Source organism: Ambystoma mexicanum, chromosome 6p (assembly GCF_040938575.1).
Source record: "Ambystoma mexicanum isolate Mex_15411 chromosome 6p, UKY_AmexF1_1, whole genome shotgun sequence".
Lineage (NCBI taxonomy): Eukaryota > Metazoa > Chordata > Amphibia > Caudata > Ambystomatidae > Ambystoma > Ambystoma mexicanum.
In genome coordinates this window covers 158,317,396-158,342,537 of record NC_090935.1, presented here as the reverse complement: position 1 = coordinate 158,342,537, position 25,142 = coordinate 158,317,396, and the positions used below count along the sequence as shown (strand labels likewise).

Genomic DNA, 25,142 nt, shown 5'->3' with positions numbered 1-25,142 from the left:
GCAAGGGTAAAAGGGTAAGTGCAGGCATCAGGTGTCACATGCTAGCGGTGGGACTGTAGGGATACAGAAACAGTCCCTGCGGGGTTTGCCAGGAGGGCAATGCAGGTGTGCGGCTGGTGGAGAAGGGGTCCTGGGCACGTGATCAGAGGATGGCCAGGTAAACCAGTGCAATTTCAAAATCAGCCAGGAAATCAGCAGAGGAGAGAAAGCAGAAGCGAAGAGAAAGGTTTTGAGGCGATTTCGGAACCGGAGACGGTTCTCCTCAAGTTTCAGGGGGGCAGGGAGGCTGTTCCAGGAGGCCCCGAAGAAAGTGATCAACCACCAACTCGTTGCTTGGAGAAGCGACAGACCCTGAGGGAGTTGGAGGCGGAAGAGCGAAGAGCTCGAGAAGGAAGATATTTAGGAAGAGACAGTTGAAGGTATAGAGGCTCCAGAAGGCCTTGTGGACAATGCAGAGGGTTTTGAACTTAATCCTCGCAGCCACTGGGAGTCAGTGCAGAGATTTCAGTCCTGGAGAGATACGATCCCTGGGCTTGAGGCCACTGACAAGTCTTGCAGTCCGGTTCTGGATGAGTTGCAGAGGGCGGAGAGTAGAAGCAGGCAGATTTAGAAAGAGGCTGTAGTAATAGTCCAGCCTAGAGAGAACCAGAGCTCTGCAGACAGTGAGCTTCTGGGGGAAGGAGAAGAAAGGAAGAATACTGGTTCTGAGACCAGCGAGGTGCCGACTCAGGGGGTGGGGGGACATGCCAAAGCAGTACATGTTGCGCCTGAGGGAGTTATAGGGAAGGTCGTCTGGTCACTCCACCTTGGACCCTATGACATGGTAGAGATCAATCACAGTGCCCCATCACAGGATGGTCTTGGGGTTCTAGGCTCTACCCACTTCATCAGTCCACTAGGAGATATCAGCCTAAAAACTTTAACCCAGCCCAAAACCCTGCTGAGACGTTGCAGGGCAATACTGGTGCATTCACTCCCCAATTGAGAGCCTGAAGCCCCGTTTGATCAGACCCAAAGAGTTTCTGTAGAAAAGGACACCTAGAAGGGAAATTGTTTCTCTTCATTCAGCGATGGAGTGAATATTTTGATAAAGTTGCCACATCACCTGACAAGAAGGAATCACTTCATAAGATTTGTGTAGGCCGCGCTTCCGCAGTTACATTGTATGTAGACTGCAAACTCCCAAAAGCTGAGAGCCTGATGCAGAAAGAAAAGATTCATAAGTATTACTCCCTGGAAAAATAATGTCAGCCAGGGTTATAATGTTGCTGGTTTGCTGTACACTCAAAGGGAATACAAGAACAAACCATTCTGAAAGTTTACGCTGTGCGTTACCTGCTGCAAAGTAACATGCTGTAAGCAACAAAGACCTCAGCACTACATAAATAGCACCAGGAAGGGCCAAAGGGGGAAAAAACTCATCCAAGAAGGCAGATAGGCCAATTACAGGCTTGGTCCACCCTCATGAGCCCAGATCACCCTCAGGGCCAACAGACAATCCTAGCCTTCACCCAATTACAAGCCACAGGTGCAGATCTCACCGACAAATACCATCTAGGGGTTTAGGGGAACTGTCATACACCCTACTCTGGCACAAGCAAGACTACAGGGTCTCCTACTTTAGGGAGTCTTTACTCCTGAGAGCGCAGCCTTCATGTTCTACAGAATACCTCCAGGCTAGGGGCTCAGGTGAAAAGGTAGAAGGTTGCACAATCAAGCTGCAAAAGAAAACCAGAAACACAATAGGTATACATACTTGCAAAACAACACCTCCAATCCACCACCCCCAAGTATTCGAGTCCGACCTGGATTCCGTGCGTGAAGAAATATACACTTATACATGTAGAATCCTCCTACCCCTGTTTACAAGTCCATAGACAACGATAGATGCCAACGGGCAGAGATTCCAGGAAGTCCAGGTTAACCCAAGGGCATGAGGGCGCAATACTATCAAACGGTCCAAGACACGCTCAGGACCGATTCCCGAACGGCACAAGGGTGCAGCTAATGCAGTTCAATGCTGTCCAGAGGGTATCCAAGAAATAAAAGGTAGATCCAAACAAAATCCTGAAAAAGGGTCCATAAGTCGAGGAAATCAGAACACTGCACCAAGTCACTTAGGAGATCTAGAACAGGTAATCCAGCCAGAACAGGTAACCAAGCAGGTAGTCCAAAACACGAAGCAAGTGTAGAGGAGCAGGTAGACGCTTTCACACTAGTCCCCGCCCCCTCACCGCTGTCATACTGGAATAGTTGTAGAAGTGCAGTAAATGGGACACCCTGTATTGTTCCCATACCACATTGAGTGTATGAGAAACAGTATGCACTCAGACAGCCATACAAAATGAACTCTCTCACTGAAAGTGTAGAAGGATGCTACATGGAAGTTAACTCATAGATCTAGGACACTTTAAAACGAGGTAGCAATACTTTGAGATGGATGGGGATGCAGAAATAACTAACATCAATAATCAAACTGACTCAGGAAGTTGGCAAAACAGTGCTGTATTTGCAGTTATCTAAAACAGGGAGTTACAAGGGACATCATCCGACATTCGCTCAATTTCTCTGAGCATTTCATAAAAAACACATTTTATAGTAAAAACTCATCATAAGTGACGGGGCAAACTACAAAAACCTACTTGGGGGTGTGATAGGATCACAGGGAACATCTAAGTATACGTTCCATACTAACAGGGGAAGTGATTGGGTCTCTACTGTCAGGTGGGCAACTAATCCCATTCCAAGTGCAAATCATCTTTCGTGTCACTCTAATACTCAACACTTCATTGGTTATACAAGCTATAGGGCTCTCTAATACATGGCCCCCTAGCATAGGTTTGGCACCTTCGGTCGCCTCTGGAATATTCCACACGCTAGCAGCACGCAGGCTACCATTCAAGGTGCATGGGCGGTCGGCGTGATTATGCCTCCCCTTCCAATTAGCCTTCCATTTATCATCACTCTTGCAGTCTGCAAGTCAATTGGGCGATGAACTCAGCCTTGTAGAGGCTCTCTGCACTTGAGAAATACAGGCATCTTTTGGTTTCGGTGTAGCTCGACCAAAAGTCTATTTTGATCTGACCATGTGACTGGGAGACCGCAGTTTCAAGCCTTTTGCAGCATTTAATTCTATTAAATTATGTACTGTTGATGCCTTCAGTTTTTTTCCATTCCATTTCAAACAGAAGTTTCTTTCTCACGCTCATTGTTACTACTGGATGGACACCCAGGCTCACGGTGGCCTCGTCTTCTTGGTGTTGGGCCAGCCAAGTTTTTCTTGAATTTCTCTCTCACCATCAGTAATTTTCCATCTATGCCACACTGAAAACGCTTCAGCCTTGTTTAAAGTGCACTGTGGAATATCCAGGTGGTTTACATTCCTACTTATTATACATTGGTGCATCGCCGCAAAACTATTCACTACATAGACAGTTTTAAGATTACTTTGCCTACTTGCGTTACTGCGTCTGTACACGTGTAAACTGATTTACATATTCTTCAGCATTTCTGTAGCATGAGCATTTTCATATCGAGCCCGAAATGTTGCTCATCTTTACCATCTTCTCTTCAGAGCTTATAGAATGTCTATATTCTTCTACCGCGTGTCCCTTTTCCAGGTGCGTCATCTTCTGCTCCGTATGATGTCACCAATCTCCTCTTTCACTCATTTTCACACTTCTTTTGGGACTTTATATCCAAAAGGCCATTATTTTTTTGTGAATGCATACAAGGTTTTCTTAATGGATACCTCGTTTCCATGATTTTCTGCGGTACAGGCATCCTTACTGGCACTGCACTTGTTGCAATTTCCGGCTCCAAATATATAGCCAGCATGGGAGCGGAGCTTTTGGTGGGGTACTTGGCTCCACCTCTACAGAAGGTGGTCAGCACGCACCTCTGACATCATGGAACGTTAAGTGAAATCTGACAATAGTAGAGTGATGTCATGAAGAAGATATAGATACCTATCCTGAAATACGTAGTAATTCAAGGTAGAAAGGAAACATATAAAGTCCTGCCATAGAGGAGTATATAACATGGCAAGGACGGCCATAATAGGAAAATGGATGATGGCTCGTGTCGAATTCAACCAAGCTATCCCAGAGACAGACCAAGTCTGTAGAATCTGGAGACGTAGAAGAATAGCTCATTGTGCAGAACAGGCGATGAGTCATGGTTGGCCCAGAATTAAGGATGCTATTTTAAGGAATAAGCACAGAGCACAAAGGGAGTTACATGGATAAGCTCTGAATGTGGGACATTCCTCCTAGATTGGAGAGAACATCTGCAGGAGCCAACTGTTGGTCAATTAAAAGTGTGCAAAGTTAATATGAGATAGAGTGAGCAAGTCTCTAGAAGGCAAGAGGAGCAAGTGCACTGTGCATAAATTAATCAAATAGAATTACATAGGTCGTAAAGGACAAATGTGCGGTCTGCTAACACGTGATTTCGAAGAAGAGAACAATGGCAATTCATTAAGCCCTAGACGAAGATAGTGGTGTGCTCACACTGCCTTGAATGTCCCGGGACAGTGAGCAGGCTGCAAGGTCAACTACAAACGGAAGACTTTGGTGTATGGCCGATCAATGAGAGATGATGGACTAATTGGGAAAAAGGGGAGTAGTCTGAAGGGATTCAAACACCTAAGCTTCATATTTCCATACGTGATGCTAAAGAGACGAAGGTCTAAAGTTGGGACAGTATGACAACCAATCAGTGGGTTTGAGGGGCAACCTAACAAACAATGTTGCATAATCACCGTTATTTTGTCTGCTATAATCAGTACTATACATATTTAGAGTTAGTTCAAGGCGTGCCCTACAGATAAGGGGTAGCCAATGATGTATTCATTTGTATATTTTCTATACGTAGATACATTCCCTTAACCAGTCCCTTCCCTGGCTAGGTTTTATATTTTGACACGCTGAATGTCATAGATGACTCATATTGGGGTATAAGACCGCTACGTAATCAAGCTACTGTGTGAGTGTGCATGCATCAGTCCGATGTTTGTCATGTCTCCCTGCTTTATTAAATGAGAAGTAGCACTTTGCAATATTGCTAGAGTCTGTGGGATTATTTGGTCCGAGATCATTATTTTTAATCCCATCGAGCACAAAAGACGCTTCAAGGTGCTAGAGCAAATTTTGTTAGCTGTGCGGATGTTTATGGTCTAATCGACTTAGGCCAGATCCAGACTCCCGGACGCTTAGCTGCTCCCGCCATAAACCAGAAGACCTCAAAAGCTTCCTGTGGAGATTGGCGTGCAGAATCACGTGCAAGAAGATTTGGTTGGCAGGTCCCCCTTTGATGAAATTCCTATCCGGTCCCAGCAGGTGCATCATGGATCGAAGACTAACTGCTCAGTTGTGGGAGGGTCAATGCTAAGGGACTGGAGCCGAGGCACGGATGTAAGTAAAACAACAAAGGTGGCAAAAATAGGGGGAGGGTTTGTGTTGTAAATAATGCATATAAAAAGTAACAGGAATTTTTTGGGAGGGGGTATTGTAAAGAGAAGAAGTAGATACCTCGATTTCTGGTTCCACGGGGGCAGTAGGGTACACACTAAAGTAAAAAGACTCTAAATAGGGCGTTACAGATTCCTGAGTCAAGGCCCGCAAAAGAGTGCGTATCAAATTCCAAAATGGAGTGAAACAGAGAAAGGATACATTTACTAAAATAGTAAAGGAAGGCGTATGCAGTAAAATTGAAAGAGTGCACGTGTGGGGTTATACAAATGTCAATTTAAAGCTCTATGTTTTTAGACTGATAAATATAAAATGATAGTAAAAACATTAAGGAGACTGGTGAACATTTGGATCAAGAGATTGACGTCAATCGGGAGGGTACAAATTAAAAGAAATTAATATATAAAAAAGTAGACACTCTTACAATACTAATAATAAAAGAACGAGATAATAAAACTTGATAAAAAGTGTAAACGAAGAAGCCAACAGAATATCATTGCATACATTTTTAAATAAAAAACTAAGCAGGTAAAAATTTCTTTTTGCGATTATGAACAGTGATTGATTGATCAGTGTGGTATATTTGATAAAATAAACAATTGAATAAAAGGACAGGTAAGTATTAACGGTCGAAACCAACCAATCATCATGGGGGACACAGCTCTTTTACATCTGTGCAGGACATTGTGGAGCTAGACAGTGAAAAATCATCCGGAACGGGTCCAAGGCACAACTCATAAGGCACTCATGCCGTGCCGTGCCTCAGGAGGGTTCAATGTCAAAAAACATATTGCGGCATATGACTACTTATTTGCATGCCACATATAAAGGAAAACAATTACAGAAAAGGTTGGCAATTTTAGAATTAAGGAAGATGTACCAGAGTGAAAAAGAAGATTTGTGAGGGAGTGGATGCTCAAACAGCATAAAGGAGAGGATAAAGCACCTTCAGCTCGCCTTTCCTCTCCTGAAGATAAGAGCGTAGAAAGGAGAAAGTGACTAGAGCAGTTGACCTCCATATGATTAGTAAACAAGAAGGAGAGTCCTTGATCAGAGAGAACGGTAGAAAACCTGTATTATACAGTCTCCCTAAGATACACAAGAACCTGACAAAACCCCCTGGGAGACCCATTGTCTCTGGTGTTAACTCTATGTTGAAGCCACTTTCCAAATTTGTGGACTATTACTTGAGACCCTTTATTCCCAATATGAAAAATTACATAAAAGATACCACGGATGCCATCAATAGGATTGAAGGCAATGAATTCTACCCAAATGAAAATCTATTGATGTGCTTAGATATCCAAGCCCTCTATACCAATATACCCCAACTAGCAACGTTAGAGGTTGTGGAGGAGACTCTAGTTATGAGAGAAGATCAGAATCCTGTATCTAATTCCTTCATAAAATGGTGCACTGAAATGGCACTTATCAATAACTTTTTTCAGTTCATGACAGATTGATTGTACAGGAATGGGGGCAGCCATGGCTCCCAATGTGGCCAATCTATATGTCAATATGTTCGCAGAAACAGTAGTGTACACCAATTTGAACCCATTTCAAGACAATATAGTATAATAATAATAATTTGGCATTTATATAGCGCTACGAACCCTCAGGTATCTGAGCGCTGCTTATTATTACCCACGGTGTGTGGTGCTCATTTATCGACCTCGGAAGGATGAAAGGCTGAGTTTGGCCCTGCCGGGATTCGAACCTGCGTTAGCAAGCTCTGCACCAATGTCAAAGCGAGCGCTCTACTCGCTGTGCCACTAACCGGCTTATGTTAGCTACGCTATATAGAGGACGTTTTCGTCATCTGGAAAGGGAATGAGGAAGAAGCACAAGCTTTTGTCAAGTGGATGAACAAACAAAATAGGTATTTGAAATTTACTAGCGACACCAGTAATGAACAAGTACACTATATAGATATTTGTATATATTATGACCAACGAAGTTTGTTGGTAAGGCCATATACTAAAGATACCGACAAGAATGCATTACTGCTCTTTAGCAGCCATCATGCCCAGCAGGTGCAAAAATAACTTGCCATTTGGGCAATGTTTGCGCTTGAAAAAGAACAGCAGTACCAACAAATCCTATGAAAGAGGAGCGAATAATCTTATTGATAAATTGGTACATCGAGGGTACCCTGTACCCATGGTCAAGCAAGCAGCTAAAAGAGCGTTTAATAATAATTGCAAAGCTTTACTAGACAAACTAATGCAAGGAGACGATAAGACAAAACAGACACCTCGTGTTTGTGAACCCATTTAGTAATCTATCATACAAAATCAAAAGCATCATCAATAGAAATTGGAAAAAAATCATGACAAAAGAAGCAGGTAGACCACTTGTAGCATTCAAGAAGAGTACCACTGTATGAAATCTAGTCATGAGAAATGATATAGTCAACAAAAAAAGCAAACAACAACAGACTAACCTATGGGGTCTTCCCCCGGTTTTAGGTCACTATCCGTGTGGCAATTGTGTAATGTGCACCCAAACGACTAAAACTCAGTATGTAGATTTGGGTTCAGATCAAATGTGGAAACTCGGTGAACATACAAACTGTAATACCAGTAATGTAATTTACCTAATCAAATGCCTTTGCAGGAAGATCTATATAGGCAAGACTAACAGAAAAAGTAAGACAAGAATGATTGAGCACAAAAGTTTCATAAAAAACAAAGTAGAACAGGCTCCCCTTGTAAAACATTTTTGGAAAAAAAGCCATGGTTGTAATGATTTCGAATGGGTGATATTTAAACATATTAAAGGTCATTCACAAATTTGAGATCAATAAAAAATTGCTACATTTGGAACAAAAATTGATTTTTGGGACAAAAAGCCATATCCAAGGCCTTAACGAAAATGTGGAATGGCACAACGCATAAAACAACTTTGAGGTGCTGGATCATCAATGGGCAATAGAAACTGAACTGCAATCATTATGAAGTGTATGTTGGAATAGTGGACGGTTCCCATCTGTTTTGATTACACGCATAATTGTTGTATAAAGCGTTACAGGGCATTGATGACTCCACATACCCTGGGATCACATCATAAGGGATACATTTGATCAAGTGGTGGTAGTGATAAGTGTGTATGTATACATTAGTAGAGACCATTGGTTTGCACACCAGAGATGCTATATTTGTTCTATATGTAGATGCTCCATGAGGTAACACTTGCACTATATAATGAAACTTCGACTATCCCCTAAGACTGAATACCTGTTTAACCAACCTCGAGTCTCCTGGAACATTCAAAATACAATTATTTGTAACAGAGTACTGCCAGTGAGGTGTACACTTCATATAATATAGGCTGCTACCCATACTAAGGAGTCCTTCTCCTTTTGGCATCCTGGGTAGATCGATATGGAATTGAGGCCATTATGAATATTGCATGTGAATAGTAAACTAGGATTCTCCGGCATCTAACATTTTATGTAACTAAATAAAATTAAGCAGGCTTATTTCAAAAAAAGCATCTAGACACTTGGGAGGATATTTGCCATTTTCCGATGTCCCTCAGGGTTATTACACACTTGGGACTTCAATTTTTACGCATACGCGATGACGGAGTGAGGTCATAAAAAGTGCCGAATTTACATTTGCAGCATTTTCGTGATGGTAAACAGGAGTTCCATTTAAAGAAAGTGTGGCTTACAACTAAAGGAAAGCTCATGTGAGTATTCAGAGGCCTATTTTAAAATAGGGGCCATAAGACAGAATGAATACTTATTCAATTATTTAACCTAGAGGTGGGGGCTCTTTATCTTTTTGGGTTTTGTATCAGGCTGGATCGACCTTAAGAAGAGTGGTTTTGCCTGTACTGCATACTACTCCACTGGGAGGATTAGAAGAATAGAGTGGAGAAAACCATTTTCATATGCAAGTAAGTGGGATTCTGGACATTACGTTAGGAATGGTGTACCTCTATATACCTGCATAGCTGACAAATGTTGTGGCTGGTTTGTTTTATTTGCAGACAACAACAAGCATTATTCCTGAACTATTTTGGGTGTCTTTAGACCAGCAACACCAAGTAGGTGTTTTACAATAAGCGGGCAATTGAAGACCCAGACAATATTGGGTAAGACTTCTCCCTTTCTCATGTTTTCTATTAAGTGAGGTAGGGTGTCATTTTTGACATTAGAAACTTCTAAGTACGATTATCTATTATGCACTAGGTTGGGAGCTAGAGGAAAACAAAGGCAATATTTCTGCAATCAATTGGAACCTGCCATTTATAAACCAAGTTAAAGGTTTAAGAGACTCCGGGACAATTATCCCACGAGACAGAGGTAGGTGATTAATAATATACTTGTACCCTTGGGGGTTAGGGTTATTAAATGGTTAAATTAAAATGACCTATATAGAGAGATGCAGTATTAATTAGTGCCTTCTTTTTTGACCTGCAGGGTATCCCCTCAATGTTACAAGCTTTTTTGAATACAATCGACACAGAAGTCATTTTATACCCCTGAAGAATGTCCTACATTCTGTGTGTCTAAGCGACAGAAACTTGTGCAAGTTGGGAACCTCTTGAATACAACAAAGAATATGAAACAGCCAGATTCTTCTGTGGCTTAAGGATCTGAGTGTGAATTGTTGACACTGTTATTGACCTTGGAAAAATCGTACCATTAGGACCCACTTATACAGATCTACGTGTGTTGCTTTTTTACTTTTGTAATTGTTTTATGTGATGCGATCATTTTTTATGACTGTTTTTATTGAGAATGTTTACTATATATGAGTAATAAAATGTAAGTATATGTTAATGAATATGGTTTGTTATTGTTTGCTAGTTAGGATATCCTTTCAGATAGGCACTTTCGAATTGTTAAACTTCTTTTTGTATAATATAAGTACTTCTCCTTGGAGTAAGAAGTTGTGAACCCCCCACTGGGGATCAAGCCGTTTTGAGAATAGTGTGATAAGAGCATAGATACATAGGAGAAGGGATTTTAACCCTTCAAAGGAATTAAAAGCAGCAGCAGGGTATACTTATCCGACATATGCACTGTAAGAAACCTGTAGTCCCCAGGGATCTGTCATCCAGGTGGCCAGGACACGACCATCGCTATTGGATCCAGTTCCTGGGGGAGGATCAGTGAGAGAGTATCACCAAGCTGGGGAGTCCTTGGGGAGTGGAAGTGGGACACAGACGGGTGAGATGTGGTATGCCTCTTCTAACACCTTCTCCCCATCCTGCCAAATAGGATATTCACACTCTACTCCCCCCACCCCTTTTCCGACAGAACCTTTTTACAAACCATGAAAGACAACAGATTAACACCAGAGCTGTTAACTCGACACAAGGTTCAGACAAAGTCAAGCAATCGGCCGGAATCACACACACCTGACGGCCCTTTCCCTTCCCCACAGGAATAAAAGGTGGAGTACAAAAGCACAAGTTGAGCAAGGCAGGCCGCACAACGAGACAGCAACGAGAAGCACAAGAGTTCAAGAGCAGAACAAAGATGGCGAGAATCGAAAGGGTAACAGGAGAGAAGCAATCTTGCCCTTTCTGTCCCAGACCTGCAAAGGCTCTGTGGAAGGAATCCTAAGACCGCGATCAATAGCCACCGCGTGTTGCAGAAAATGTCAATGGTACATGGAGCACACCTATGCCGATAAGCAGGACACGGGCATGTACCGCTTTCCCGCTTGCTACGCTGCTACTGCTATGCTGTTGGAGTTCCTTTGGACCGTGAATTCTGCTACTAATTGAAGAAAGCGTTCTTTCAGCGTTACAACAGTGATTGACATTGAGACTTTCTGATCCCGCCTCACTTCCAACCTATGGTTGCTTCTAATTACAAATTGCTCGCACGCACGTGCGCAAGTACCGTTTTCCCGCGTTTACTGCAGTCTGTGGCAATAATCTCTGTCGGTTACTCGATTGCTTCATGAATGTTAGTATATGTTTTTATCCTGTGTGATCTCTTTTTTTTTTTCTTCATTGCTTATTTTTTATTTTTCTTTTTTTTTCTGTTAGAGAGTAAGTTGGCTGTTACAATTCAAATTCCCTGGTAAGCCAACATAATCATTTTGTGACACTCTGGTTAATAATTGATCAATGGTGTTTTACACCTATAAACTTACTTCAAACATGCCTGATAATGCATGCTCTCTCCTCAATGTGGCTGCTTATAGCCAGGTGGCAGTCCAATCTCCTAGATTTTATTCTGCCATTGCGCTAACTCCTGTCTTAGCGCCACGCCCCTGTGGCCCAATATTGCCTTCCAAATTCCCTTTTCCACCTGTACCGAGCGAAGCCTGCCAAACTCTACACTCGAATTACCCCTCAAGGCCACAAATCTCTGGACCCAATGTCCTTTCTTCTACCATTAATCAATCATCTTCTGGCTTTAAAACACTGCAGGCCTATACGAATACACACCCATTGTCCGATGTCACCATGCTTAACTTGGTCAATCCTCACTCCCTGGCCCCATGCAAAGCGTCCGCCTCATCTCCAATAAAATTCCCTTCTTTGCACCCTGATGCCTCTGATATTTCCATCCATGCGTCTTCAAGTGCCTTACCCATTTCCTTGAAGTCTGACGAAGCCCTTGCAGGAGTTTCTATCCACTCCTCAGCCATTCGGTCTTCGTCGTTCATTCATTCATTCGCTATGCCTACTCCAAGAGTGCCACAAGCAATGCCCCCAGCTGCTTTATCCCAACAACTTGCATTCATTCAAGCTGATCTTACCTCTATCAATCTTGCAATCTCCACCATGAGCAAACTGTATGACACCATTGATCATAAACTTGCAAATCAGTCTACTCTTTTAGAAGAACTTGCCAAATGGCTACATGCACATGGCTCTCCTCCTACCGCCATACCGTGCACTAATCTTTCTGTGGCTCACTCACAAACACCGCCTCCAAACTGTTCAGACGCTTTTGCTGCCAATGATCGAGAACTCAACAATCCTTCCTTAGATTTCTTCATTGTTCCTTTGACCACTCACCTTCCTTCCATTCCAGGTGTCATCAGACCCATCGTGACCCATTTTCCTCCATTGTTTCCCGTCTTGCAGGGTGCCCCTGCTGTCACTGCTCCCCCACCGCAACCTTGCCCTGACAACATTCCCGAGCCTCCCCCTAGCTCACCATATCCACCTGCTCCTGAACTGTCTTCACCTGTGCCTGCGACTGCTCCCTCTCTCCCTTGTGAGCTAGTCTCCATTCCTTACCCTGCCCCAATATCAGATGCTTCCTCCCACATCCCAATTTTGCACTCATTCTCAAGCCACCCCTCGCCACATTTGTCTCCTGAGGCCCCTATGGCTCCCAAATCCATTCCTATTGCTAAATTATCAAACCAAAGATCTTGCCCTGCAACTAAAAACTAAATATTTGGCCGGCCTAAAACACTCCAAACACACTCTCACTGCCTTTTTCAAAGCTTTAGGGCAATCCTCCAAATCATCCACGTCTTCCACGGCTCTGGTGGTGCCGTCTCAACCTCAAATTCCCTCTATTTCTAACACGTTTATCCTCAAGGCCACAACCCCTTCCCTCTGATGCCCTTCACCCAGTTTCTCTCTCCCCATTAAGTCAATTAGTCCATTCCCTTGAACATCACAAGCTCCCTCATCAGTCGCTTGCTCACTCAGCTCTTTCTCACGCGCAATTCACACCTCTCCAAATTCCTTCCATTCCCTCAACCTTCCCCACAAATCCCACCATCATTGATGCTCAATTTGACTACAAAGCAAGCATTGATGCTTATCTAGCCTCGCGTTTGTGTCATCTGCAAATGTCGACAGGTCCCTCAATCACATCGGCCTCTAGGCCGCTTGACCTAGTTCCTATCACTCCAGTTGAAACACAACTTGTACAGATTGTTTCTTTATCAACAAAGCATGTTACTTTTCTACAACCTCCTGTACCGCCTCCATCTCAAACGCAAACCTCTACTGGTTCTGCCCCATCAGACTTATAAGCCAGTGTTGATGCGTATCTAGCTTCGCGATTGGGTCCTCCCAAGGACCATCATGTTGAATCTGAGCTCTCACCACATATTCCTTCAGCTCAGACAACACAAGATGAGGAGAATGCCTTGCGCTCATGTCTCAGAGCGACTTCTTCAAAAAGGGTTACTACAAGCTCACTTGCTAAACCCTTTTCTAAATCTTCAGTGTCCACTCGCATCCCCTCTCACTCTTTTATTCTCAAGTGTCGAGAGGGGAACTTTCCTAAATATGATTTAAACCGTGCAAGCCTTTTGAAGATCTTTGGAGACATTGAGGATTTGCATGATATCACCACCCATGACATAGACCAGATCGAATTTGTATCTGACACTTGATTCTCTGTGGTTAGACTTCGCATCCCTTCTGGCGTAGTCTGGAACACAATTTGGCACTGCAAAATGCAACTTTTTGAACTAGGCTTCTTTCTTGCTCTATATCCGGAATCTACCTTGCATCTGATACAACCCTCCAAGACTAAAGTTAACATCTATCAGGGCACCACTAACAAATCATCCTTTTACTGCCCACCAAATATCTCAACTTCCTTACCCTTGAAACTTGCAAGCTGGAATACTCGAGGCCATTCACATTTACATATCTCCATGTCTCACCTATCTCGTTCCTACCATATCGTAGCCCTTCAAGAAACCTGGCTACTAACTCCCCCAGTATGGGATGGTTTCGATCTTACTTTGCTTCCAGCTCTACCTAGCAAGTGCAGACCCTCCTCGAGCCTGCTAGTTGAGGTTAATTCTCCGATGGGCCTCTCTGTTTCACCTTGGGCATCAGTGCAGGCCCACATTCAACTGGTGAAGATCATCCATCACACCTTTACCATTGCACTGGTCAACATCTACTGCAACCCTCTTGGACAGACTGATGAATCTATCTTCGATGGCCTGGCTTCTATACTTGACACAGTTCTAACAACTCCCCATATTTCACACACAATTGTCTTGGGTGACATAAATCTTGACTGTTGGAATTAAGCCCGATTTAATCAATCAACATCTATGTGGTCTTCTTTTATGATGCAACGCAATTTCCATATGGTCAACGGTGCGGTCCCAGGTGACGTCCCCCCTCGATGCACTTGGCATTGAGGATCCAGTTCGAGCACCATTGACTACATTTATGTCGATGCTACACTGTTCCAAAACATAGACAGCTTTACCATCATTGATCAAACTCATAGTGATCACAAACTGCTTTCTACGCACATTCAGTGGTCTCACTTTCATGAAAAAAATCACTACTTCTCGTCTGAACTTTCAATCAATTCAGGTAGATCACGAGTGCACTCGAATCTTTCTACCTTGTCATCCTTCAAGCATACTATTGAATATAATGCCCTATCGTCTCATCCTGCTCACTACTCTGAGCTATTGGGCCCTTTTGTCAATACCCTTACTTCTCTGAGACGGTTGAATGTTAGACATCAACACTCCGGATATTCAGTCAACTAAAGCCGATTATCGGAGAGCGTGAAAAGCTATCCTATGACTAAACTCTCTCACATGTAATCGTGACCTTTCCCACCTTAAATGCAGATACAAGAATTGGATTAGAAGCAAAAAGGCTTCTCTTTTTCAACATAATAGTGAAGTGATGCTAAAGTCAATGAGGAACAAGAACTCGAGATCCATGTGGCAATTACTTCACGCTCAGACATCCAACTCACAGGGTGCTCTACAGATCAATGGGGTCTCAGATTTGGCTTGGTTGACCCATTTCTCAACTTTATACGCTGATCTAGAATTCTCCAATTACAAATCTCATCCAAACACTCGCATTCCTTGTAAAGTTGACTTTACAATTCTTGCTATTCAAGACCAAATCATGAAAGCAAGCTCGTCCCGAGCTGCTGGCCCAGATGGCCCCTCTGACATGATTTTTAAGGCCCATCCTCTTGAATGGGCTCATGTTTTACACATCTTATTTTGCAATATTCCAAACCATCAGCTATTTCCCCCCTCGTGGAAGACATCACTAATCATTCCGATCTTTAAAAAGGGCGATTGTAGCTTACCATCCAATTATCATCCCATTGCGCTTCTTGATGCGCCGGGTAAACTGTTCTGTAAATTTATCCTCTGTGATTTTAATACATGGACCAAAAATGTTCATCTCTGTGATCCCCAGCAATCAGGCTTTGTTTCAGGCCTAGGCACCACTATTAATCTAATTTGTCTTAACGCACTCAAAGCACAATGTCATGCCAGCAAATCTTTTTCGCTTTTGTGGACCTTCACACAGCGTTTGACTGTTAGCCGACCACTACTCTTTGCTGAAATAATTTGTAATCATTGTCCACCCACCCTCTTTGACATAATTTCTGACACTTCTGACACTTCATCCAAATCCGTCCCTCCTTAGACAGGCGTCTATCTCCAAGTATTCCTACAGCCCGCGGATTAAAAGAGGGCTGTCTGTTGGCCTTGGCCGTTTTCAATTATTTTATCCAAGACGTGAAACTTGCCTTCGAAAACATCAATTCAGATTCCCACAAATTTAATAATCATCCAGTTAAAGCATTAATCTATGCCGATGATCTGGTCTTCATCTCTAAAACGCATTCTGGTTTACAGACTCTACTAAATGCATTTCGTAATTATATTTTCTGCAATGAACTGAGAGTAAATACCACTAAAACTCAAATTGTATCATTCTGCCTGAGAAAACACAGACCACTAACACACTTGTGGCACATAAATCAGATCCCCTTAACTGTGGTCTCACAATATACCTATCTCGGGATGATCTTAGAGGGCAAGTCGCACGCTTCTGGCCATATCCTACATCTGAGCTCCAAATTAAAAACTGCTACCTCTCAGGCTTCCATTATAATGTCTAAATATGGCAAATTCTCAGTGATTCCTGCATTACAATTTTGGAACCTCAAAGTTACTCCTACTCTACTCTATGGCCTTGAAACTATTAATGAAGATTTGTCATGGCTCCCTATCTCATGGGAAGCCAAATTTTGGAGGCTTGTGTTACACCTACCACAATGTACACCCTCCCTGTGCATGGATCAGGTTTGAACTAGGCCTAGTCTCATTACAAGCACTGCATAATTGGCAAACCTGCACTCTCTTTAGAAAATGCTTGATTTCAACTACTCATACTTCCATTTTACAACTGCTTTCTAATTATATGATTTCTGTTAAACATGTTTTCATGCATACTTGGTTGACAAGGGCATATAATATCTTGACAAATGCAGAAGTTTCAAATGATACCCTAGTAACAAACCCAGACAGAGCCAAATTCAAAATTTATTAGACTGATTGGCTCTCGACTAGAGATCTCTGCCTACAATACAAAGACGGGGATGGCTTGAGATTCCCTCATAAAAGAAATTGTACCTTAGCACCGTATTTGATGCTTTCACCAACCCCGCAATATCGTTTGGGTATTCTTAGTTTGTGGTTCAATCTTTGGATCACAAGGGACATTCAAGTCAGGCGCTAGCTTCTCCCGTCATCGGATAATGTTTGTCACTTTTGTATGTCACCTGACACTCCCGAAACACTTATTCACCCAATCACAGAATGAGAAACACATTTCTCAAAGTATTGTAAATATTTTAGGTCTTTTAGACCGTCAAGACTGTTGGGCAGCAATTCTAAATTCATCTTGCTTAGCCATACAAATAGCTACTGTTCATTTTTTGAATTGTCTGATGCTTGAACCGGCTGTTTGTTAATCTCTTTTCAGTCTAAACTTATTCTTTGGTTTTTAGAATGACGCATTTGCTTTTTATTGCTTTTTTTTCTTCCTTCGCTTTGTTGTTTTATGTTAAATTTTGTTGTTGTTTTTAATTACTGTTCCCTTGAATTGTTGTATATTGAATGTTTTATATTTGAAAGGTTAATTTCAACTAAACAAATACAAAAATAAAAAAATAAGCAGGACAGAGTGAGACGACTGGCTACCATGGTACAGTCCTTGACTCCAGATACAAGAAAAAGCCAAGCGTTCATCACACCCGGTGAGTCAAGGGGAGAACCAATAAGAAACCGATCTGTGTTCAACGAAAAATCTCAAAGTGGCAGAATAAGGAAAGTTCAAAGAACTGTTAACATCAAGGGAAAAGCAGCTGCAGATGGGTCCGGCACCACATGGGTGCTCACTCGAGACACTCTGGTTGACCCTGCATTTTGTTGAAACTACCAGTACCAGAAGGCCCTAGGAGAGCCGAGAGTAAAATGTCAAAATGATCTTACAGGGGTCTAGCAAAACCCCCTTGTACAGTTGAAAGCTAAGGGAGAGGAATCCCGCATAGTGAGAAAAGAGAAAGAACTGTATTATTGACAAAAGTAAACCAGACGGAGGGATGCCGATGGAGTGGGGAAAATCCTGAAGTCCCATAGAACAGTGTGTTGACAAGAGTGAACCCGATAGAGGGATGTCCACAGTGAACTGTTTAAAAGGATATTCAGATTTGTGAATGCTAGAAGTGAAAATGAGTTGACAAAAGCCGTAGTGAACCTGACAGAGGGAGGCAAACATTCAAAAAGGGTCTGTGCCCGGAAGAGGGGGATCCAGGGGTGTAAAGACATCACCCAACACAAAAGTAGGAAGGAACTTTATTATTTTGAACACATCAGGTCCTCAGCAGCAAGCAACTTTTTCTAGGAAAGAGACTTAACCACTGAAGTCTTGGATAGATGAGAACGGAACAGTTGTCTTCTCATGCTGGGAAAGCTCAAGAGTGTGCTGTGCTCAGGAGTCCCGCCTTGTCCCGTGCTCAAAACATAGGGAAGGGAAATCCTCCCCCTCGGCTACCACATCCTGACATATCATTTATGAACACTATCCCACACTCTTTTGTATTTAGTTGTAAGGATTGGCAATCTTTTTTTTTTTTTTAGTATAGGCCCTTTTATTTGACAAGACGCCACTAGGACTGCCTTATTATTTTTTGCTGGTCGTAGCTTGCTCCCATCTTAGATTTTGATTAAGCGTTTTTCCATCCTACCTATACAGTTTAATAAACACCCTTGAACTGTAATCACTTGCGTCTGTCTTTACTGTTGCCACCATGAGTTCCTTAAAGCATCCCCCGCTTAACAGTGAGGATAAAACGGAAGAGAGCAAAAGCAGAGAACGCAAAGATATATCGACACGCAATGAAAGTAAACAGCATGATGAGAGAAAGGACAGGCAGGACAGACAAATAAAGATAAAGGAAGAAGTAAAGAAACCAAAAGGAAGGAATATGAACTAAGGGAGATGAGAAGAAAAAGAAGAAATTAACATGAGTAGGGAATTAAAAGATGACAAACAATATTTATGTCATAGGAACATTGTGCTGATAAATGCACAAGAACAATTGGAGGAACAGAGAGGGCCACACCAGCCCCTTAGGGAGCTGCAAGGAATGCAGAGATCAGCATGGGCCGATGGCTAGGACACAGAATGTATATTACGAAGACTTGCAAATAAGGGATAAAAACGGGTATAAAACCCAAGAGAACACAGAGGGATCCCTATTAAGGGGAACTGAATGCAGGTTAGATGACGTCATAACAGACTAGTATCGTGCGTTGTCTTTAAACAGATAAGAACTCGATGATGCGGAGAAGGACAATAGTCACACGATTTGGGGCATAATAATGCCAGACAAAGAAAGGGAGGAGAATGAGAAGGCGTGAAGAGAGGGCGCATGCAGATTTTCAAAATAATCAAGCATAGACAAAGGGGTAAAATGGTCAAATTTAAAAGACCCCAAAGAGAACAACAGAACCAACACCATATGCTGAGCGACCACAAGAACGATTGCGCAGTAAAGGGGATATATCTCCGCCATGTATAAGCAGATTAATGGCATTACCAAGAAGGAAACAAAACGAGCAAGACAGGACACTGCCTGGAAAACACAAAGCATGAGTGATTATGGGCTGGCATTTTCACAATTCCCATTATTAGAGAAGGGGGAGGATGAACGCAATATATACTGTGGCCGCAGATGGATAAAGAATTTAAGATGTAAATTGCTGAATTTGACTTCTGGTGGGGGAACATTGATTTATGAGTTCGAGAGAATGACATCAGGGATGGCGCTAGCTATAGGTGATGTAAAGGGCGTATTAGCAGCTATTCTAGGGGAGAGAGCTGACATTTGGAAACGAGCAGGATACACAGGTGTGACTGAGCAAAACATGACAGACGATGGAACCCCATTTAATAATTGCAGAGCAGATGTATGGCGGGCGCTCAGAGTGCAACATCCCGATACATCAGACATGAGTGCGATCATGACCAGGAAAATGGGGGAGGATGAAGATCCTGTTGCCTATATTCAAGATAGATGGCGTCAGAAGACTTGTAAGCCGTCGGATAAAACAGTAGCATTTTTTTTTATCACATTTGGTATCTGGGGCTGCCAGAGCCAGCGCAACAGCAAATGAAGGAACAGATGGAAATGGAAGCAAAGCCATGGCCAGAAAAAAATAAAATAATCGACAATCGTGCATCATTGCCGATTGATGAAGGAGAATAAAAAGAAAGCCGAGAATAGAAAGCAGGAGGAAGGGAAGTTAGTTCTGAAGAAGTTGTCAAAAATAGCCATAGAGCGAGCGGTATTGACAAGTAAGGAAGGAAGGGTGACACAGGAGATGCAGTCAGGGCAGCAAAATATTGCAAGGTATCCCACAGACCAGAGTGGGTACAACAAGAGGAAGAGGGAATGGGCTTACAGGAGTAGGATAAGGTGGGTTTCAAAACTCTCAGGGAAGAGGAGGATTGAATAGCGGACAGCCGCAACAATGCTGGAATTGAGGATGAATGGGACACATAGCTAGGACATGCAGAAGCAGAGGCAGCATGCAACAGCATTGGCAAGCTCCAAGAGGGTGCATGGAATATACCACACAATATAATACAGAACCACAGGAATATTATGCCCAAGATCCCACTCAAGCTCAGACATTTGCGCTGCAACCTCAACAAATGCAGCTAATACCGCTGCAAATGCAAGTACCCATGCAAGCACAACAGGTACAACTGCAGCAAGTACAGACACAGCAGGCTATGGTACGACAATAGACCATGAACCCAGTTACTCAACAAGCACCCACAATCAAATTGGGAAGTGTGACTGTGATAGGAGGAAATACTTTCACGGGTACAGGGATGCATTTATACCCACAATTGAACAACCCACAGAGCGACTCAACGTGTTCAGTACTATCAGCGACACCAGAACCGCAAGAGGCACCAAGGGTCAGGGCAACAATAGGAGGCAAGACATTTTCATTTCTCGTAGACACTGCAGCTACTTGTTCCTGTGTACATGAGACATAATACTCAGTCAGGTACTGCCATGAATGCTTAAGGATTCTCTGGGGCGATGAGTTTATTTCTTTTCACAGATGAATTACCAATCTTTATAGGTGAACACGATATGTCAATGTCATTATAATATTCTAGGTAGATGCCAGCTAACGTATTAGGATGTGACCCAATGACAAAGCTTAACATGACAATATCTTTTACTGAAAAAAGGAAGGAACAAGTTACTTACCTGTAACTGTTCTCCAGCATGGGTCTGGCATGGATTCACATGCTTATGAATATTTCCCGTCAGGCTGGGAATCCTCTGTAAAAGAAAAAATCAGTTTGTTTTGTTTCTGAACTGTCGTTCTACTAATAAATAATCACTGGGCTCTGAGTCATACTGCCACCAGCCAATGACTGTCCTCTACTTAAGCCCCTCCTCTGGCAGCCATCTTCAGGTTTGGTAGCACATAAAGTGGTAGTAGGACCAAGAGAAGAGCCACAGAGGGGTTGGCGGGAGGGTTCGCATGTGAATCCATGCCAGACCCATGCTGGAGAACAACAGTTACAGGTAAGTAACTTGTTCCTCCTCCAGCATGGGGTCTGGCTTGGATACACATGCTCATGAATACAAGACTACATAGCAGTACACACATGCACAACCACGGGAGGTGGCATGGGCCAACATTAAGCATTTCAGCAACTCATCATTAAGCATGTCTTAACCTCCTCAACAGGCTCACCTTCAAGCGAACAGGTTGCGCAGCACTGCTTGGCCGACTCTGGACTCCTCCCTGGAATCCCGGTCGACGCAGTAGAATCTCGTTAAGGTGTGCGTCGACCTCCACGTAGCAGCAGGAACAAGTTACTTACCTGTAACTGTTGTTCTCCAGCATGGGTCTGGCATGGATTCACATGCTCATGAATATTCCCCGTCGTCAGGCTGGGAATCCTCGGTAAAGAAAAAATCAGTATCAGTTTCGTTTCTGATCTGTCTTTCTTAGTAGTAACCAATCACTGATCTCTGGGTCATACTGCCCCCAGCCAATGACTACCCTCTCCCTAAGCCCCGCCTCCGGCAGCCATCCTCACATTTGGTCGCACGCCAAGTGGCAGTATGACCAAGTGAAGAGCCGCAGAGGGGTAGGTGGGAGGGTTCGCATGTGAATCCAGGCCAGACCCATGCTGGAGAACAACAGTTACAGGTAAGTAACTTGTTCCTTCTCCAGCATGGGGTCTGGCATGGATTCACATGCTCATGAATAAAGAATACATAGCAGTATACACATGCACAACCACGGCAGGTGGAAACAAGCTCAACATTAAGCAATACAACAACTCAACATTAAGCATCTCTTACCTCCTCACCAGGTTCACCTTAAGCGAACAGGTTGCACAGCACTGCTTGGCCGACCTTGGACTACTCCCTGGAGTCCCGATCGACGCAGTAGAATCTTGTGAAGGTGTGCGTCTACCTCCACGTAGCAGCCCTGCAGATGTCCAGCAGGGGTACAACAGACAGGAACGCCGTGGTAGCAGCGATCGCTCTGGTCGAATGGGCTCTCGGACGGCCGGGCAGCGGTCGGTTTGCCAACCAGTGACAATGCATGATGCAGCTGGAGAGCCATCTGGAAATGGAAGTCTTCGAGAGAGCCTTCCCTTGATTCACAGCCCCAAAGTTCAAGAATAGCTGTGACGTCTTCCGAAAACTTTGTGCGGTCCACGTAGAACTTTAGCGCTCTAGCTACATCCAGAAAGTGCAAAGTCCTCTCGGCTGGCATCGAAGGCGACGGGAAGAAAACTGGTAACACCAAGGGCTCGTTGAGGTGGAAGTCCGACGGCACCTTGGGCATGAAGGAGGGGTGTGTTCTAAGCACTACCCTTGTGTCATGAAAAGTCAAGTATGGAGGCTTGCAAGATAGGGCCTGAATCTCTCCCACTCGTCGTGCAGAGGTGATGGCCACGAGGAACGCTGTCTTCCATGACAGGAACTTCAAGGGCGCTGAGTGCATAGGCTCAAATGGGGCTCCCATGAGCCTGGTCAGCACCACATTAAGTTCCCACGCCGGGGCAGGAGCCTTCACCGGCAGGAATGAAAGGAATAGTCCCTTCATAAATTCCTTTACCAGGCGATGAGACCACAAGGACGCCCGTCCCGTAGTCCTGGTATATCGGGAGATGGCAGCCAGATGTATTTTTATGGAGGCGTGAGCCAGTCCAGCTTTGGCCAGCGACAGTAAGTACGGCAGCACTTGAGGGGCCGTAATCCGCAGAGGGTTAATCTTCTGTGCACGGCACCATACAGAGAACCTCTTCCATTTATGACCGTAACACTTGGGAGTTGAGGACGCCCTGGCCTTTGCAAGAACCTCTCTGCAATCAGCCGGGATATCGTACCCTCCAAACTCTAGCGCTGCAGGAGCCAGGCCTGCAAGTTCAGCGACAGTGGGTCGTGGTGTAGAATGGCGCCTCCTTTTCTGGAGACAAGATCCGCGTCTGCCGGTAGCCTGACTGGCGGGGACGTTGACAAGTCCAGAAGGTCCGGGAACCAGATCTGCCTCGGCCACGCCGGTGCGACGAGGATCATCCTGCACCTGGAGATCTTGAGCTGGCTGATGAGGCGGAGCAGCAACGGCAACGGAGGGAACGCATATAGAAACAGGCCGTCACAAGGGAACGAGAAAGCATCGGCCAAGCTCCTCGGCTGTGGGAACCTGCTGGCGAATCTCTGGCACTGGAGTTAGTCGCCGTCCCAAACAGGTCGATCTGGGGTTTGCTCCATCGTTGGAAGAGTCGATCCACTTGATCCTGGCACAGTTCCCACTCGTGGCACGAGCGCAGCTCCCTGCTGTGCGAGTCAGCAATGTTGTTTTTTATTCCTGCCAGGTGGAAGGGAACCAGAAACATCCCCTGGGCGACGGTCCAGTGCCACAGGTCCTGGGCCTCCGTGGATAGGGCTGGGGATCTGGTGCCTCCCTGCTTCCGTATGTAGAACATCGTGGTGATGTTGTCGGTGAAGATCCTCACCACCTTGTCCTTGAGGGACGGGAGGAACGACTTGAGCGCCCAGAACACTGCACGGAGCTCCAAGATGTTGATGTGAAGAGACCTCTCCTCCGGGAGCCAAAGGCCTCTTGCGTGGAAATCTCCGGTGTGGGCCCCCCAACCCTCCAGAGAGGCGTCCGTAGTCACCGTCACCTGAAACGCTGGGGTTTGAAAGTCCGAGCCCGTCGTGAGGTGAGCCCGGGTGCCCCACCATAGGATCGCCCGACGGAACTCCTTGTCGAGGGGGATCCTGTCCTCGAAGCAGCCCCCCGCCTGAACCCAGCGGGCATCGAGGAACTCCTGTAGCTGACGCATCCGAAGTCTGCAAAGGGGTACAAGGTAGATGCATGACGACATCATCCCGAGAAGGAACTTGATGGACCTCACCCTGGCCACGTCCATGGCTAACAGTTGCCATACCTTGCCCAGCATGGTTTTGGTCCTCTCCTCTGAAGAGGAGGCCAATTGCACCACTGTATCGAGCTTCGCCCCCAAAAACAGTGCTACTTGTGACGGAACCAGGTGGGATTCGGGGTAGTTAATGGAGAACCCCAGCTCCGTGAGCAACCGGACAGTCCTCGCCGTATGATCGACGGCGAGTTCCATTGACCTTGCCCGGATTAGCCAGTCGTCCAGGTAGGGGTAGACGTGGATCCCCTGCAGGCGCAGCCGCGCCGCCACTGGTGCCAGGCACTTGGTGAAAACACTGGGTGCCGACTTTAATCTGAACGGTAGGGCTCTGAATTGGTAGTGGCGTCCTTGAACCACAAACCTGAGGAACTTCCTGTGCCTTTCTAGAATGGGGATGTGGAAGTAGGCATCCTCCAGGTCCAGCGACGATAGGAAATCGCCTTCCTCCAGCTGTCCCAGTACTTGCTGGAGGGTGACCATCCTGAATTTCTGTGCCTTGATGTATTTGTTTAACCGACGCAGGTCTAGGATGGGGTGCCAAACGCCTGTCTTCTTCCTGACGATGAAGTACCTTGAGTACACTCCGGAGCCCCGGAGCCTCCTGGGGACGAGCTTGATGGCACATTTCTTGAGCATCGCCTTTACCTCCAACAGCAGTTGAGTGACGTGATTCTCCTTCCTGGCCAAGGGAGGAATGCGAGGGCATTTCTTTAGGAATTCCAGTGAGTGCCCGTTGGCCAGGGTATCCAACACCCAACGATCGGTGGAGATGGACTCCCACACCCTGACGAACTTCCACTGGGGTGCTTTGGGTCAGTCTTGCTTGGATGCAGCCTTGCCGGCTTGCCCTCCTTGCCGACGACGGCGGGAACACCCTTGCTTGCCGCGACCTCTGTAGGCCTCCTGGGAAGAGGAGCGGGCCACCTGGCG

At 44.7% G+C, this 25,142-nt stretch overlaps 1 protein-coding gene across 1 annotated transcript in view; it reads right to left on the bottom strand.

Annotated features, from left to right (window-relative positions):
• NOL6 (nucleolar protein 6) overlaps positions 1 to 25,142 on the bottom strand; it is a 915,540-nt gene that overhangs the window by 248,856 nt on the left and 641,542 nt on the right. The gene's annotated exons all lie outside the window — the stretch shown is intronic.